The sequence below is a fragment of the Sus scrofa genome, chromosome 6 (genome assembly GCF_054392235.1).
Source record: "Sus scrofa isolate SSC_HxYL_T2T_F1_AM1 chromosome 6, Sscrofa_HxYL_maternal_Yorkshire_Landrace_v2.0, whole genome shotgun sequence".
NCBI lineage: Eukaryota > Metazoa > Chordata > Mammalia > Artiodactyla > Suidae > Sus > Sus scrofa.
In genome coordinates this window covers 44546756-44564469 of record NC_139388.1, presented here as the reverse complement: position 1 = coordinate 44564469, position 17714 = coordinate 44546756, and the positions used below count along the sequence as shown (strand labels likewise).

Here is a 17714-nt window from a genome sequence, read left to right as displayed (position 1 = left end):
TTTCCCTTTTTTGTTTGTTTGTTTTTTTGTTTTTGTTTAGGGCCACACTGGTGACCTATGTTAGTTCTCCCCAGCCTAGGGGTCAAATCAGAGCTGTAGCCGCCAGCCTACACCACGGCCACAGCAACACCAGATCCGAGCCACACCTGCAACCTATGCCCCAGTTTGTGGCAATACCAGATCCTTAACCCACTGCATGAGGCCAAGGATCCACCCCACGGACACGATTTTAAGTTCTTAAGCTGTTGAACTCCAATGTTCCTTTTTTTGAATGTTTTAAATTCAGAAGGAGACTTGTTCCATGTGGAATGAAATAAGAGATCACACTCATTATGCAAAGACTAGAGGAGAAAAAGAAAAACATCTCCTGATGCCAGGGATCAGGAATTAATTCAAGAAGAACTCCTCAAGGTAGCCAGATGTAACAGTCTTGGGGGGTCCAGCCGCCATCTAGATCCACACTGTGGGTAGCAGGACCTGCAGAACCTTCGAAGGCCACTGCCATTGTCAAGATCAGGATTGGAAGAAAAAGGACACCCAACCTGCCCAACTGCTAGCATTCTACAGACCTACCCGGGACCAAGCCAGGTCTGCCTGTTGGAAGACCAGCTGGGTCAAGTGACAGTCACCCAGACCGGGAAGGAATCTGTAACTCGATGTTAGACCCCACGAAGAAGAATCAAACAGGACTCAGTAACACACAGATAAGTGATGAGACCCAAAACGGCTACCTGTGAGATGCCCTGCTTCCAGCAGAAGCTTTCAAAGCACTGGGTCATATTTCTGGAGCGAGATGCATCCTGATATTTTAAGCTGAGAGTTTTATTGCCGCTGAAACCGTACAGTTGAAAAGGAAATTGAACAGCCTTCTCTCTAAATCATCTGATTTATAGAAATTGAAATTGATTCATATAATTGGAGACCACTAATTATAGGAGTTGAAGAAGAAAGATTGTATGCCAAAGTTCTAATTGCTGAACTATCAAAGTTAGTCAAGATTTGTTTCAGGGACTGGGAAAAATTGTCATTTTCTAGGGAATGCCAGGGCGTATGGTCGTGATGCTGGTTTACCATCGTGTCTTTGGTCCCCACTTCAGGGTCTCTAAGAGGAAAATACTAAGTGTGACCTTCCTGAGAGGGTGGGCTTTTTTCTAATTCCTTTTTATTATTACGGAAGGAATGTCACGCATGATACAACACATGGGAGCAAAAGAAACCAACGAGGCCCTACGATGTTGGACCTAAAAGCCCCTCACAATCATCATCAGAGCATCTCTCCTTCCCGGGCTGTTCTGGGCACATCCTTTCACTGGATCACACTCACGGTCCACGCTCAGTCCTGCTGCCTCCTTTTGTTCTTGGGCACAGTCCTGAAAACCATCATTTTAATTGACCGCATGGCTGTCCATCAAAGAGACCCGGGTCCAAGAAACACCCCCACACCATACATTTAGCTCAATGCCGTTTTAATTTTTGACATCTTAAACGATGCTATAATGAACATTCTCGCGCATATAGCTCTTCATACTTCGGATAAATTCCTTAAAATAGATTCACAGAAGCAGAATTACTGGGTCAAGGAGTTTAACGTGTTATTACGCCTGATAGGTATTGACAAATTGTCTTTTTACAGGGATTTCAGCCGTTTAGAAAGCCACCGACATTATCGGAAACCCTGGTTCTCTGTATCCTTGGCAGCCAGGAGATTTAGTTTTTAACATTTGTTATGAGTCAATAGACTAAAAATGGTAGCTGATTCTTTATTTAAGTGCGCAATTTTTAAATACTAGAGCAGATGATCCATGTTCCTTATTTTAGTAGTTTTATTTCCTCTTGGGCCAATTATCGGTACTTGGCCTTTCTCTGAACCAAGGAAATGTTTGTGGAGCTATAGCCTCAAGTAGACCAAAACCAGGTAAGTGACAACAGAAAGTGCAAGTGCCCGAAGCAGACCGAGAGCCCCCCTCACTTTCCCGGTGAATCAGTGTTACCGGCCACCTCACAACAAGAGGGTGCCGTGTGCCTCTGCTGGGCTCTGAACAGTGTCCTCATCAGCCTTGGCTTTTTTTTTTTTTTTTTTTTCCTTTTTTAGGGCTGTACCTGCAGTATATGGAGGTTCCCAGGCTAGGGGTCCAATCGGAACTACAGCTGCCAGCCTATGCCAGAGCCACAGCAACGTGGGATCCGAGCCACGTCTGCAACCTACATCACAGCTCACAGCAACACAAGATCCTTAACCCACAGCGCGAGGCCAAGGATCAAACCTGCGTCCTCATGGATCCTAGTCAGATTCGTTACACGCGAGGTTATGAAGGGAATTGTCCAGCCCTGGCTTCTTGAAGTCCATCTCCTCTTACTGTGCCTCCTCCAAGCTAGCAACATGATAAAGGAAGGTTTATAACCTACACCTTCCTCTGAAACTTGAGTTGGCTAATGAGGTAGACCAAATTAAGAAAAAAACCTCGAGCAAGTGACATTAATTTGGAACAACTAAATAAAATCAACAATACTCTGATTTTCCACTCTACAAACCTTACAGCACTTTACAAACAAAGGAATTAATCCTGAGAACAAAGAAGAAATAGCCAGAAAAATGAAGAGTCATTACATTGAGTTTCAAAGTCTTTGCTGAATAGAGCCCCCCCTTAAAAAGGGGGGGGGGGACAAAGAAGGGAGTGAGGGAGGGAGAAAGGGAAAGGAAAGGAAAGGAAAGGAAGAGGGAAAAAGAAAGTTTACTGAGAGTTCAAGTCAAACAAGACGCACACGGGTCCTATACCGAGGTGAGCTTCAGGAACAGCCTAGAAGGCGGCTAAAATCTGCAAATCTATAGAGACAGAAAGTAGATTAGTGGTTTCCTAGGGTTGCAGGAGAGGGGGTTGAGGTTGACAGATCACTAAAGGGTATAGGGCTTCTTTCTGGGGTGATAAAAATCTTTTAAAATTGATTGCGGTGATGGTTCACAACTCTGAATATACCGAACCATTGAATTATACTTTATAGGGGTCAGTTGTATAGGATGTGAATTAGACCTCAATAAAGCTATTTGCAAAAATGTATATATATGGGGAGGGGGTGCTTGGCAGAAACCCCATCATGAGGGAAAAAGCGCAGGGGGAGAACTCGCTAGCCTGGAGAAAGAAAGGAAAAGAATGAGAAAAAAAAACCAAAAAAACAGTTAATGATATATATGAAAGAATCAAAAGGAGGAAACACCCTACATGGCTGAATTTGGTTTCTGGAAGATCTACTCAATCACCAAAGGGTATGGAGTGTCTCCTGGGTGATTAGGTTTGAGAGGAGAGAGGATAACTGATGTGGTATGGGGGTGCACTGGTGGATGGATGGAACGGTACCCCAGAGATCACCCTAGGCATCGCCTTTGACCCCAAGTGAGAACAGCTGCCAAAGGAGTCATCAAAGGCAGGCAGAAGTTAGCCAGGCAAAGACACCCGGAGGGCTACTCTAGGTAGAGGGGGTGGAGGAAGCAAGGGATGGGATGAATGAATATTCATTCACTGGGGATCAGGCCAACCAATCAGAAGCCAGACGGTGGGGATGAAAGGACGTGGCTGCAGAGACCAGGGCTCCTCCAAATGGGGCCTCTTTCTGAAGGACAGTGGGGAACCCATGATCAGATTTCTGGGACTTTGGGGAACACTGGTTTGGGCAAGAGAGTAGCCTCCAAGGAAAGAGACCAGACAGATGCTATGATTAAGAGGGAGAACCACAAGGATATGAAGTTAAAAGGGGCAGAGAAAAGGGCCAAAGTAGGTGATTAAATAGTTAATCCCATTAAGGCATCCTAAGTAGAAAAAAGTGGGGGAGACCCAGGACCAGAGCTCCTCAGAGCCTCTGAGACGCCACCTAGTGGTTTCAAAACAAGGCATTGCTGTGGGGACTATGGGACTCACTCCAGTTTAAGAGGTGGAAAGACAGGCCCTGTGGGGGTTTGGGAGGGAGTCCCCACAGCTGCCTCCTGGGCTTCTATTGCTGGGTGCTGTTCACCAAGCAGAGGACACAGGGGGAGAGGCCCGTTTGGTGGCAGGGTGTTGGGACCTGTGGAGTGACGTGCAGGGGAGAAGTGAGGGTGGGTGGCCCTCTGGAGACCGCAGAGCAGGTCCTGGCTGGGCTCTGCTGCGTGTCACAGAGGGGACTGGACCACGTTCTCCTGGAGGTCAGCCCATCTCGCCCAGGGAAGCCAGCCTGCTCCATGTCCTGGCACCCTGGGGACCCCCAGGCCCGGGACAGACAACTCCAAGAGGAGGAGGGAATATGGGAGGAGATCAGAGATGCCCGCAAAGAAGAGGGCGGAGCACAAGGTCACGGTCAGACGGGGCTGAATGTGCAGGGATGCAAGGTGGACAGTGGGCTTCCCCAGTGGCCTGGTCTTCTCTGCCCCAGAGAACAGACCTAGTGCAAAAGGTGGAAGGGGGTCTTGCCCCTTGCTTCACGAGCTCCTGTTTGCCTGAGGTGGAATCATGCTGGGGGGGGGGGGCAGGGCATGGATGAGCCTAAAGGAGGGGGTGCAGGGATGGTGCCCTTGCCCCAGGCCAGCCAGAGAGATGGGAGAAATAGGTGGTTTGCTCTGGACTCAAAATTCCCAGTGTAACCAATCAGGAGGCTGGAGATGAGACTGATGGGAACTTTCCTATCTACCATCCATTAGACCCAGAGAGCCAGGCTCAGACTTCCTTATCATTGCCGTCATCTTCATTCATGGACAAGATCTTGGCCTATCTTGATGCCAAACTTCATTTTCCAGACGGCGGCAAACATAATTAGGGGATTTCCTTTTTTTTTCACCCTAGACTCGGTTCTAACTAATGAGGAGGAACGAATTAAAGCAGAAAAGACAAAAATCGTGGACAACTACAATTATGTCATCTTAAAGTGCCCAGTTCACCGGAGGGGCAGGCTGGGCAGGACAGGGTCACAGGGATGGAGCAGTGGCGAGACGGACCCCAAGCTGGAATAAGACACACATGGAATCGAGTCCAGCCTCCAGCACGTCCTACATGACACTGGAGAAGTTACCTAACATCTCGGAACCTCAGATCCCCAACAATGCCCAGAGAGTAAAATCAGTCCCTATATCATGAAGTTGCTATGAAGCTTAAATCCATTTCATAAGCTACAACACTGCCTGACATTTGTTAAAAACTTAATATTTATAGGAGTTCCCGTCATGGCACAGTGGTTAACGAATCCAACTAGGAACCATGAGGTTGCAGGTTCGATCCCTGGCCTTGCTCAGTGGGTTGAGGATCTGGCATTGTCATGAGCTGTGGTGTAGGTGGCAGACGTGGCTCGGATCCCACATTGCTGTGGCTCTGGCGTAAGCTGGCAGCTACAGCTCCGATTGGACCCCTAGCCTGGGAACCTCCATATGCCGCGGGAGCAGCCCAAGAAATGGCAAAAAGACGAAAAACAAACAAACAAACAAAAAAACAAAACAATATTTATAAAGCATCATTAACCCATGAGCCTTCCCTTTAGGATGCCAGGGTTCAACATACTTGGAGTAAAGACAGGTAGGATTCCAGAGCCTGAGAGTCTCAGCAAGCAGATAGCTCAGTAAAAGATAAGGATGCTTTCAAATCTGTATGACCAGAAAGGATGTTGTCTGTATGACTGGAAGAGTCCCAGTGAGGAAAGAGAAAGCAGGATCCAGGGAAGCCAGTGTGATCACCAAAGATAGGAGATTTGGGAAGAACATAGCAGATGCAAATGTATACATGCCTATATTCAAATATATGCGTGGATGCATAGCCGTATATGTATTCACACATATGCATATGCATGCACATACAGGTAAACGTATCCCTATACATGTATTTACTCCTATGCATGTTTATTAGTTGATGATCTGGATAAAATATGCAAAGAGCCAAGAACATGTTACCAGGGACTCTTAGATGTAAGTGGCTGGGGCTTGCAAGGACCCGCTTTTAGCAAAGGCTAAGGGAATCAGAACGTGAAGGACAGCACAAAGAAAAAAGAAATCCCTTTTAAAAAGTCCAGTTCAGAGCAAGAAGCAGACCAAGGAAGGAACTGTCGATCTGCCGTGAGGGACAATGAACCCAGAGCAATGACTGGATGGAGGAGATGGGATTGGTCTGTCTGCTTAGCGACAAGAAGGTCTTAAGGATAGAAGAGATACTTGCTGACCGAAGGAGCCCGAGATGGATAAAATGACAATTCAGGGAGACGAAATGTCATGTCCTAGAGGTGATGAACCTGACTAGGGTCCATGAGGACACAGGTTCGATCCCTGGCCTCGATCAGTGGGTTAAGAATCCGGCATTGCTGTGAGCTGTGGTGTAGGTCACAGAGGCAGCTCGGATCCCCCGTTGCTGTGGCTGTGGCGTAGGCTGGCAGCTGCAGCTCTGATTGGACCCCTAGTGTGGGAACTTCCCTATGCCATGAGTGTGGTCCTAAAAAGGAAAGAAAGAAAGAAAGAAAGAAAGGAAGAAAGAAAGAAAGAAGAAAAGAAAGAAGAAAAGAAAGAAAAAGAAAGAAAGAAAGAAAGAAAAAGAAAAGAAAAGAAAAGAAAAGAATCTTCAGAGACACCGCATGTACACAGCCAGAACCCCATCTCCAGGTACCATGAATTCCACATCTTGGTACTGAAAGAGCTTGCAAAAGACCTCGCTGAACAATTTGGTACTGACATTTGAGGCCCTGTGGAGATGGAGGAGCTGAACCCTTCAGGTCACAGACAATTGATCCCAAGCATGCTTTTAGCCTAGATGATACTTTTTTAAAAGCAGTTAGGGAAAACTGAGAAGAAGGAACAGTTATCCCAAGAGCCCAGGGCAGGCGCCCTAAGACTGGCTGTGTCAGCCCAGCCTGCAGGCTGGCAGGACAGAGATTCGTGTGAGACGACTGCATTTCAGCAGGGCATTTTGATTTCCATGGAGATAAAAGGGAGACATGAGAGACTGAGCAAGACAAGGACGTGGATAAGTGGCTGGATAACTGGCCAGACCAAAGGGTGCAGAATGACGCACTGAGGTCACCCTGAAAGGGCCACGGGCCATGTGTCCCCAGACCTGTGCTGTGGACCAGCGACTTGGACAGAAACCCAGGAGGTGTGAAGGAAGCAGGTGCAGGGGGTCAGGGCTGGGCAAGTGGGGTGCTGGGCAGGAGGCACCCTGAATGAAGGACTCTCTGAAAGCACCCTGACCTACTAAGCCAAGAGGCTAAACTGAGCGAGGCATTAAATACTTGCTGGGCTTTTCCATATCTGGTCTGTCGGAGAGACGGCTGCCAGCCAACTCTCCAGGTCTTCTACACATAACGTGGTGCTAGAAGTGCCTCCCCAGCCAGGGATGTGTCCCAGGCAAGCCTGCATCCGCTGGGGGCCATGTGACCGAGTTGCAGCCAATGGGATTTGGACAAAGTGAAAAACCCCTCCCCTGGGTCTACCCAGAACCCCCTGCCTGTCTGCCTCACTCTCCCTGTCCCAACAGCTGAGTTCAGTGTCCGTGGTAACCTTGGAGACCACATCCCGGAAATGCTGAGAGTCCCTTGGTCCGCAAATGAAAGCTCCTCATGGATTTTCTGTGAGGAAAAAACATAAATCAGAGAGTCCTGACCCTATAACATTAGACTATACCTATAACAGCGGTCAGTGCTATCCTAATAACAGGGTCCAACCCCCCAGAGCAGCCTTATAGGGCGCCCGGAGAAGGACTTCAGGAATCAGCCACCGAAAAGCCACTTGGGGGAAACAGAGACTCTGTGGCCCCAGAAAGGCAAACACAACCTCGGAAGCAGTGGAATAAAAAGAGGGGGCAGAAGTTCCTGTCGTGGCTCAGCAGTAACAAACCCAATTAGGATCCATGAGGATGCAGGTTCAGTCCCTGGCCTTGGTCAGTGGGTTAAGGATTCCACTTTGCTGTGAGCTGTGGTGTAGGTTGAAGACTTGGCTCGGATCCCATGTTACTGTGGCTGAGGTGTAGGCTGGCAGCTGCAGCTCTGATTAGACCCCTAGCCTGGAAACGCCCATATCCCGCAGGGGTGGCCCTAAAAAAAAAAAAAAAAAAAAAAAAGGAGGGAGCCCCTGGAGAAGGTCCTACCAACAGGCCATGTGCACTAACCACACCGCATCACAGGATCAAAGGAGCAAGGAACAGACAAATAGACAGGAAGGCAGGGCTCGAGGTGTCAGGACATCTGTCCCCTGGCCCCGGGAGAGCTGCATCTGGCCTCTAGGGCCCCAGGGAAGCCCATAACCATGTGTCAATACTTTAAGGAGAAGATTTCAGATTTTTTTTCTTTTTCTTTTTCATTCAAGGGCCGTGCCCTTGGCACATGGAAGTTCCTGGGCTAGCGGTGGAATCAGAGCTACAGCTGCCAGCCTACACCAAGAGCTACAGCAACATCAGATCTGACCCTCATCTGCAACCTACACCACAGCTCACAGCAATGCCAGAGCCTTAACCCACTGAGTGAGACCAGGGATCGAACCTGCATCCTCATGGATGCTAGTCAGGTTCGTTTCTGCTGAGCTACGACGAGAACGCCTCAGATTTTTTTTTTTAATTAAAAAAAGCGTGCAAAAGAGAACACTGACAGAGTGCCCGCCCTGTGCTGTGCTATCTGCTCCATAGAAGAAGGTCGAGAACCACTGTATCGGCACAAAGTCATGGCAAGTGGGCACATTCCTCCCCAGTGTAAACAGGAAGAAATGGAGAGTCCAGTCCCACCGCTGTTGTGTGCACAGTCGGGATTCAGACCTGAGCCCTGGGGGCCGCACCAGGACCCCCGTATCTATCTGAAGCGCTTCTAGTTCAGCACTCCCCCAGACACTGCAGGGACCACGAGGGGCAGAGAGCAGCCTGCCCAGAGGTGTGCCAGCCGGCAGGGGCCCTTGGCTGCTCTAACAGGAGTGGGCGGAACTAGACTCTCCCAACCTTGAACCCTCTGCCTGAGCGCACACAGGAAGTTTAGATTAAATCAGCCAAAATGACTTCATAGCATATATTTCTTAGTATCTGATTCTCAGGGTCGCACATGCAACTTTCTCCTGCGGGGGTGGGGAATAAAAAACACCAAAAGGTCATCCACGAACCAGCTCTTTTGGACGTGATCAGTCAGCACCCTGACCCAGACGCACTGACCTCCGTCTTCAGCCCTGCTGAGGGTGCTGAGGTCTGGAAGGTGGGTGCAAAGTAGCTGACACTGACAAGTTGCAGAGCGCTTTTTTTCTTTTAAATAAAGAACGGCTGTTTTTATTCAGGGCCGGAGGAAGCACACAGATTTTTTTATTTCTGCAGAGTAAGAGAACTCTATCCCCTGACCCAAGTCTCTTATAACGACAGAGGATCCCTGAGACGAAAGGAAAAGACCATTTTTTAAAAAAAATTCTAGATGATGCTAACGACCGTGACTCTCCACTTCACTTAAGTCCTTTCATTCATCAGCTAAACTCAAGAGTCTGCAGCTATTGTGCCTGGCCCTGCATCCTCGACAAAGCACAGAAAGGGGAGCTCAGTTTCCGGCAGGGAGAGACCCCAGCCACTGGCAGGGAGAGCCCTCTGCTCCAGCACGCCAAATTACCGGGTTGTCTAAAAGGTAGCAGGAACCAACCGCTGCTGGAAGACCCCGTTTTCTTCAAGTCATAAAAGAAGAAAAATTCTACTAACGGGAGATTCATTTGAAAGGAAGCCAAAGGATCTTTTTTTTTTTTTTTTCATGCCTTGGGTGGTTGCTGTTTTATAAAATGCATGCATGTTTTATCACTTTGCAGAGTCATTCAATACACGTGTTCTCATCAATACTTATCGTATCACAAACATCATGAAGGATGTATACTATTCTCACAGGCACTGCTCTAGGCACCAGATGGTCCAAGTGGGCAAGATAGATACCATCCCTGCCCTCATGAAGCTCCTGTTCTGGGGGGAGACAGATAACATGCTAGGAAAACATAAATAAGACAGTTCCAAACAGTTACGTAGAGAAGGATGATGGCATGGTTAGGAACTAACAGAGTGCTACAATGGTGGGATGCTTTTTTTTTTTTTTAATGGTTGTACCCCCGGTCTATGGGGGTTCCCAGGCCAGGCAGGGACTGAATTTGACCCACAGCTGTGGTACAGCTGTGGCAACGCCAGATCCTTTATCCACTGTGCCGGGCTGGGCATTGAACCTGCACCGCCACAGTGACCTGAGCTACTGCATCAGATTCTTAACCCACCGAGCCACAGCTGGAACTCCTGGAGAGGAGCTTTGACCTTGGTGGCTAGTCACACGGAAAAGTAGGGGATGAGGGGATTTCATGCAAAGGCCCTGGGGCAGGTCCTTCGTGGAGTGTTTTGAAGAGCAGTGTGCAGATCAGCACAGCTGGAGAGCAGCGTGAGAGCAGGGCTGTGGACCGGAGATCCAAGAGGCAGGCAAAGCAGAGGAAGACGCTGGCAGGGTTGAAGGAAGCCACCAGAGGCTTTTAGACTTTTGTCCCACCTCTCTGGGGGTTGAAGGCACCATTAGGAGAAGCAAGGCCCAAGTGGTCAGATCCCCGCTGCCACTAGGTCCCCTGCCTCCAGCCACAAGGGGCAGGGCGCCTCTACCGAAGGCATCAGTATTCTTATTTCTTTTCAGATTTAAAGTCAGACCCATGGAACCACCTCAAAAAGGTACTGTATTCTTTGTTAGGCAACATTCCTTCATGAACAATCAATGCTGAACAGTTTGACACTTATTGCTCCCCCTCAGGGGCCGATTCTCATTGAATTGGATGCAGTCTGGGTCCACAATTTAGCGACACTTTTCCCGCTTAGTAAATCCCTGTGCGCCATTACAGACAAATGAAGTCACCTACAATTGTTTACCTCCCTAAAAAAAAAAAAAATGCCTAAGGGGAAGACTGGGACCCCCTCAACTCCCTTTTTCTCATTCCAAGAACATATTCAGGGTCCCATTTGCAACAAGGGGAGGAGGGAGAGCAGCCACTTCAGCAGGAAGGAAGCAGGGGAAGCCCCTGGTCCATCGCTGCCCCCGAGGGGGTGGGGGGAGGAGGGGAGTCTGAGAGCCCCCAGAGCCAAGCCCTCCTCTGAACACACAGAAAAGCCCACAAGCTCAGGAAACCCTCGGGGCATCTCTAAGGAGCCAGGAAGATTCCATCCCCGTCCTCATGGGGCTCAACATTCAGAAGAAAACCACCGAGCAAACTTCACGTTAGTGAAACATTCCTAGGAAACTTGCAGATGGGGAAGCAGAGAATGTTAAGTCTCTGGAAGAGCAGGCAGAGCTCCCGCATGCCGGGAGGTGGGCAGGGTCTGTACACGGCAAGATCGAGGAAAGAAAACATTCCAGAAGGGGGATCCCGTCAAAAGCAGGGCAGAGTGCTGGGCCATGCGAGGGGTTCGGATTGGCCAAGGTTCAGGGACAAAGCGAGAAGGGGGTGCAGGGCGGCCTGGTGGGCTGCAGGTGGGCTGCCCCCAGCCCACCTCTCCAGAGATGCCCAGGAAGCCGCTCTCCCACCTGCTCCCAAGGACACACACGGGATTCCTACTGTGTCTCTGACCAAGAGGAAGGAAGGCAGAGGGGAAATAACCTATATGTCCACCCATTGGGGAACAGCTATAAAAATAAGCAATATTGTGGCATATCCATTGCACGGTCATGCTACAGGGACACGAAAAGGGGGTGAGCAGGGGCTCAGGGACACAAAAAGGGGGTGAGCCGGGGCTCAGTCACAACGCAAGGTGACCTCCAAGCCATTAGTGCTGAACGAAAAAAAGCAAGTTGCAGGATTTCAGGAGGGCATCATTTAAAGTGAGGAAAAGAAAGGAAGAGAGGGAGGGAGGGAGGAGAGAGGGTGAGGATGGGGAGAGAAGGCGGGGAGAGGGAGCAGAGGATAAATGGCAGGAGGCTGAAACCATTTGGGGGACAAGGAGGAGAACCAGGACAGGGGGAGGTGACAGAGCACCCAGACTCTATATAATGAAGTATAATTTAATCATTCACTTGGTTTTAAAAACTCAGCCACTGTCCACTGTCTGAATATTTTGATAATGATGACTAATGATGAATCTAGAATAGTGATTAATAAAAAATGATCTGCTCCTGTACTCCCTCTGATTGTAAATATCAACCTTAATTAATAGTAATCAATGTTAGCAGTAAGAGAAAATCCGAACTGCTTTAATGCACCACTTCAGGGCCCTCGTGTGATACCCTCTCACAGCAGCACCCGATGGAGGGAGAGGGAGGGGCGGAGAGAAGTCGGTCTAGGATGAGGCCGAGCCAGGGTCCCAGGCTCAGGCACTCCAGAAACGTCTGCTGGCTCAGGGAGGGCAGTGGAGAGGGTGCCTATCAGAGGGAAGGAGGCATGAGGAACCAGGAGCCATACAAACCAGGATCCATGCGGAACCAGGATGTGTACAACAATGGGGAACCCCTCAGCCACGTGGTGTAGTCACGATGGTTTCACACACACACAGCCCATGACACCCAGTGCCTGCAGGATCAAGTCCTCGCCTGGCATCCAAGGGCCTCCACAATCGAGCCCTAGAGCCACTCACCTCCTTCTGGTCCCCACCACGTTCCCAGCCAGATGGGGTGGTGGCCCCCGACTCAGACTCTTCCCTGTGGTCCCGCGTTCTTTCCCACACGCCTCCTCCTCTCCCGTCTAAAAACTGATGGGCTGTGCAGAAGTCCCACTTGCTCCATCCATTTTTCAACACAGGTTTAATGAGCATCTACTATGTGCCAGATACATGATCTAATAATCAAATCCTTACAACCTTACAAACTAGAAACGCGTGTTTCCCATTTTACAGATGGGACACTTGAGGTGCAGAGGTACCCTGCTCAAGGTCACATGAGCTGGGACTTGCGGGAACTGAGATTGGGACCCCAGTTTGGTCTGTCTGACTCCATGGATCCCTTTCCTAGGCAAAGACAGACAGTGGAAGACATGTAGGTATCCTCAAGGAAGTGTGGGTGCCCACAGCCATGGGCTAATTTTCTGGGTCAGGAAGCCCTGCAGACAGAGATGGGTAGAAAGGCTCCTCCGAGGAGGTGGCACTTGAATCAAAGCTCAAAACAGACTTGTGGAGTTCCTGCCCTGGCTCAGCGGAAACGAACCTGATCAGCATCCATGAGGACGCAGGTTCGATCCCTGGCCTTGCTCAGTGGGTGAAGGATCCAGCATTGCCGTGAGCCGGGTGTAGGTTGCAGACTCAACTGGGATCTGGCATTGCTGTGGCTGTGGTGTAAGCCGGCGACTGTCGCTCTGATTCGACCCCTAGTCTGGGACCCTCCATGTGCCATGGGTGCGGCCCTAAAAAGACAAAAAAAAAAAAAAAAAAACAGACTTGCTAGGTGGACCATGACTTTGGGACATGTCAGAGGCACTTGATAGACAAGAGTGCAAGAAGAGCACCTGCACAAGCAGGGGAGGGGGACCAGGGCAGCACAGACCATTCCAGAAACCGCAAAGAGCCCCACACTGCTCACCGGCTCTCCTCCAAGGCAAGCACGGAGGTTCTGAGAGGCAAAGAGGAAGAGAAAGATGTATTTGTGATGACTTCATGCTTGTCCAGGAGAATGTTAAGGACACAGACTAGAACTGTCCATTTGATCACATCAATGGGAAAAAGCATGACTTTCCTCTAGTCACCTGTGCCTGGAGGTGGCTGTATCCATCACCACAGCAGCGACTCAGTTCTCACACGGGGACTCCTCGGCCACGTGTAAACCAGTCATCTATTAATTCTTGCAACCAGTACTCCCCTTCATTACTCACTTTCGAGATCGCACACCGTGTTTACATAATCTTTCTCTGGCTACAGGAGACGACGTGCAGCCATATCCCCCGGCAGCCGTCGCAGGGAGATACCGGGCATCGTTAGGGACGGCAATGTTATAAGCCTGCACAGCCATGTAATTACACAGATCCGACTTGCCACCACTCTCTGCGGCAGGTACTCCTGGAACGCAATGTCAGAATTTGCATGCAAGATGCTGACCAATAACGTGCATTTTAACTTACCACGGCAAATAAAACTCCACGCCATATGGCTGATTCGAAATACTCTCTCTTTCTCTAAACAGCTGGATGAGTAACAGCAAGGAGAAGCCGGCTGGCAGCTGTACACTCAGGGTTTCACTGATGCTGCAGCCAGGGGTCTGTGCATCCACAGGTAAGCACCTGAGATGCGGAATGCGAGAGCAGCCAGGAGAGGGGCGGCCGTTGCTGGGTGTACCCCTCCACCGGGGCTCCCTAGTCTGCCCGGCAGAAGCAGAATCATTTTGCATTTTGGAAATAAAACACTCTGAGACCATCAGGGCAGCTTGAAATGGCGACACCCTTTTAAAATGACGTCTAAGGTCTTCCAGGGAGAAAGTGCTGCTCTGGGCACTGAGAAAAAGCAGAATTTTTTTTTTTTTTTTTTTGCTTTTTAGAGCCACACCTGTGGCATATGGAGGTCCCCAGGCTAGGGGTCTAATCAGAGCTGCAGCTGCCGGCCTACACCACAGCCACAGCAACACAGGATCTGAGCCGCGACCCACCCCACAGCTCACGGCAACGCCGGATCCTTAACCTGAGCAAGGCCAGGGGTCGAACCTGCAACCTCCTGGTTCCTAGTCGGATTTGTTTCCACTGTGCCAAGATGGGAACTCCTCTTTTTTTTTTAGAAAATTTTTAAAAATAAAATAAAGGCAGCAGGTTTTTTTTTAAAAAAATTATGGAGCTGCTCTGTTTGCTACTAATTTCTCCCTCACACACACCTCTGACCATCCTCTCTCTGGCCAGGCAGAGCCTGCAGAAGGCTCAGGTGGACTTTTTCAGGTTTCCCTGCAGGTAGCTGAGCAGAACCTCCACAGACACCTGTAATGGGCAGATGGGCTCTGCCCACCAGGCGATACCCACACCACCCAGGGTGCTTTGGACCCTCCCCAGCCAGCAGCCCCCTTCAACGCCCCAGAGAGCAGTGACCATGGTGTGAGGCTCTTCTTCCTGTGCACAGTCTTACAAAAACAGGGCTGGCTTCATGGGAGCGTGGCCAATGCAGTCACATGCTTAGGAGGACCCTGACCTTGACCTGATGTTCTGCTATCATGATCTTGAACGTCTTCAAGTTGATCATGAATCAACTTCCCAGTGGTTCTGAGCAATGGGCTCCCAGCTTTTCCTTCTACACGGAGGCCTGTGGATTAGGTAGCTGGTCCTGCCTACCTTTAAAAGGGGCGTGGCTTTACCGCGGTGAAAGCCACCAGACAAGGCCCCAGCCACGTGACCCAGGTCAACATCAACTGTGATAAGTTGACAGCATCAACTGTGATAAGTTGACAGCATGCACCCTTGATATCATGTGAGGAGAATGGCACTTTACCTCTGGGGCCTTCCTTCCAAGAGCTCAGCGTTCCAGGCTAACCCTGAGAGAAACATCAGACAGACCCAAATTAAAGGATAGTCTATAAAACCCCTGATGGGTACTCCCCAAAACTGTCACAATCACCCAAAACAAGGAAAATGTGAGAAAACTGGGGTTCCCATTGTGGCTCGGCGGTTAACAGATCCGACCAGGAACCATGAGGTTTCAGGTTCGATCCCTGGCCTCGCTCAGTGGGTTAAGGATCCGGCGTTGCTGTGAACTGTGGTGTAGGTTGCAGACGTGGCTCGGATCCTGCGTTGCTGTGGTTCTGGCGTAGGCCGGTGGCTACAGCTCCGATTGGACCCCTAGCCTAGGAACCTCCTTATGCCACGGGAGTGGCCCTAGAAAGGCAAAAAAAAAAAAAAAAAAAAAGTGAGAAATTTGCACTAGTGTCAACAGTGGAGGAAGATCTAGGGGACAGGAGATAAGTGGGAACTCAGTGTTTTCCAGTCAAATCTGGCTGTGAACGTAAAACTGCCCCCAAACATAAAGTTTATTTAAAAAACAACAAACAAACTCAATGTAACATAGACTCTCTTGGACGGGATCTGGGCACAGAATAAAAACATTAGGTAGAAAGTTAGGAAACCCAAGTATGGACTTCAGCTAATGATAATGGGCCAATATTGGTTCGGTCTTTGGGGCGAAAGGACCCCAAGGATGTTGACAATGGGGGAAGCCAGTGTGGAACACACGTGAACTCTCCGCTCCGGATTATCCTCGCAACTTTTCTAGAAATCTAACACTATTTTAAAACACAAAGTTTACTACTTTCCCCAACCCCGAAAGGGTGCCGTCGAGGAGGTTCCAGCGGGCCAGCAGGTGGGGAAGGTGGAGGACCGACACCAGACAGCACCTCTCCCCTCCCCACCGCCTGCGCTGCCCCCTCGGACCCCCCTGCCCCATCCACTACTCACCCAGACGAGGCCATGGAGGCAGCTTGAAATGGTAACATCCTTTTAAAGTGACTTTAACGAGTATAATGCTTTTTAAAAATTACATTTCTCCCCCGGGAGACCACGGGGTGCTGGTGAAGTCTCTGGCTGCTTTCCCATGAGCTCAGTCCTGTGTGTCCAGCAATAAAGAGAGTATGAAAAGATTGGGGGGCAGGAAGGGGACAGTCTGAGAAAAGCACAACTTGCTCAATCCCATTTGTAACCTGCACTGAGATTCCAGAGCAGCCACTGTCTGTCTCCAGCATCCTTGTTGGGCCCTGAGGTGCCCTTTCCTTGAGGGCTGTGGGGGCTCTGGGTCAAGCTGAGCATCCCCAGTAGAGCAGGAGTGGAAGGTATACACCTGTCCATGGCTGATTTTCATCCCCCTTTGGGACCTGCCTCCATCCACCAAGGATGGTTGGTTACCCTACAAGCATAGGAGGGTCTAGGTGGATTAGCGGGTCCTGTTCCCCTGTCGGGAGATTATACCTGGGAACCAATGGGAGTTTCCGGTCATTGTCATTGCTGTTATGCACATATTGAGAGAACTGGCTCGATCCACTACACTGCTTTGGGAGGGGGAAGCAGCGAGGAAGTACCATAGACTGGATGTTTGTGAACCCCCAAATCCACAGGTTGAAATCCCAACCCCCTAACACAACAGTATTAGGAGGCGGGGCCTTTGGCAGGTGCTTAGGTCATAGGGGTGGAGCCTCATGAATGGGATGAGGTCCCCTATAAATGAGACCCCAGAGAGCTCCTCTCCTTCCACCATGGAAAGAGGGTCCTCCTCAGACACTGAGTCTGTCGGCGCCTTGCTCTTGGGCTTCCAACCTCCAGAATGTGCGAGAGAAGTTTCCAGAACGTGCCATGCTGTGACGGCTGCCTGAGCAGTCTAAGACAGGAGGAAACACTGGCTACAGGAAGTGGGTCCACAGCAGCCCACCCACAGCCCCGAGTCATGGGTATCTGAGCCTCCCAGGCACCAGTGCAGGGAAAAAAACCCCAGGAGACCCGGAGAGACCTCATGGGACAGGTATAAGGCCACTCACCTGGCCTCTCAGCATCCTCAGCCAGGAGTCAAATGAGCACAGTTCAGCCTGAATCCCCTTGAACCTCCACCCCAAGCTGAGGCATCCTCGCCTCCTCCCCTGTGCATCCCAGCCGGCGGGATCCGCCCCCGCTCAGGGTGTGGGTCGGCACCTGCCGAGCTCCTGCGTCTCTCCAGCACCCAGATTCCCTCCCAAGACCAGCTTCTCCATCCTGCATCTTGCAGGTGCCTTCCCACTCCCACTCCCTTCATTGAGAAGCCAGCAGCCCCCACACACCCTGTCGGGTCCACACCACACAAGCCGACCCCGAGGCAAGCCCTGCCCTTTGCTCTGTGCTC

At 50.2% G+C, this 17714-nt stretch overlaps 1 protein-coding gene and 1 long non-coding RNA gene across 25 annotated transcripts in view; both read right to left on the bottom strand.

The window, feature by feature from the left end:
* Positions 1-17714, bottom strand: part of ZNF536 (zinc finger protein 536) — a 530657-nt gene that overhangs the window by 278089 nt on the left and 234854 nt on the right. The gene's annotated exons all lie outside the window — the stretch shown is intronic.
* Positions 10321-16100, bottom strand: LOC146402315 (uncharacterized). Its single transcript, XR_014805076.1, has 2 exons — positions 15946-16100; positions 10321-14465 (listed from the first exon to the last, which is right to left on the bottom strand). It is a non-coding gene; the product is annotated as an uncharacterized LOC146402315 (long non-coding RNA).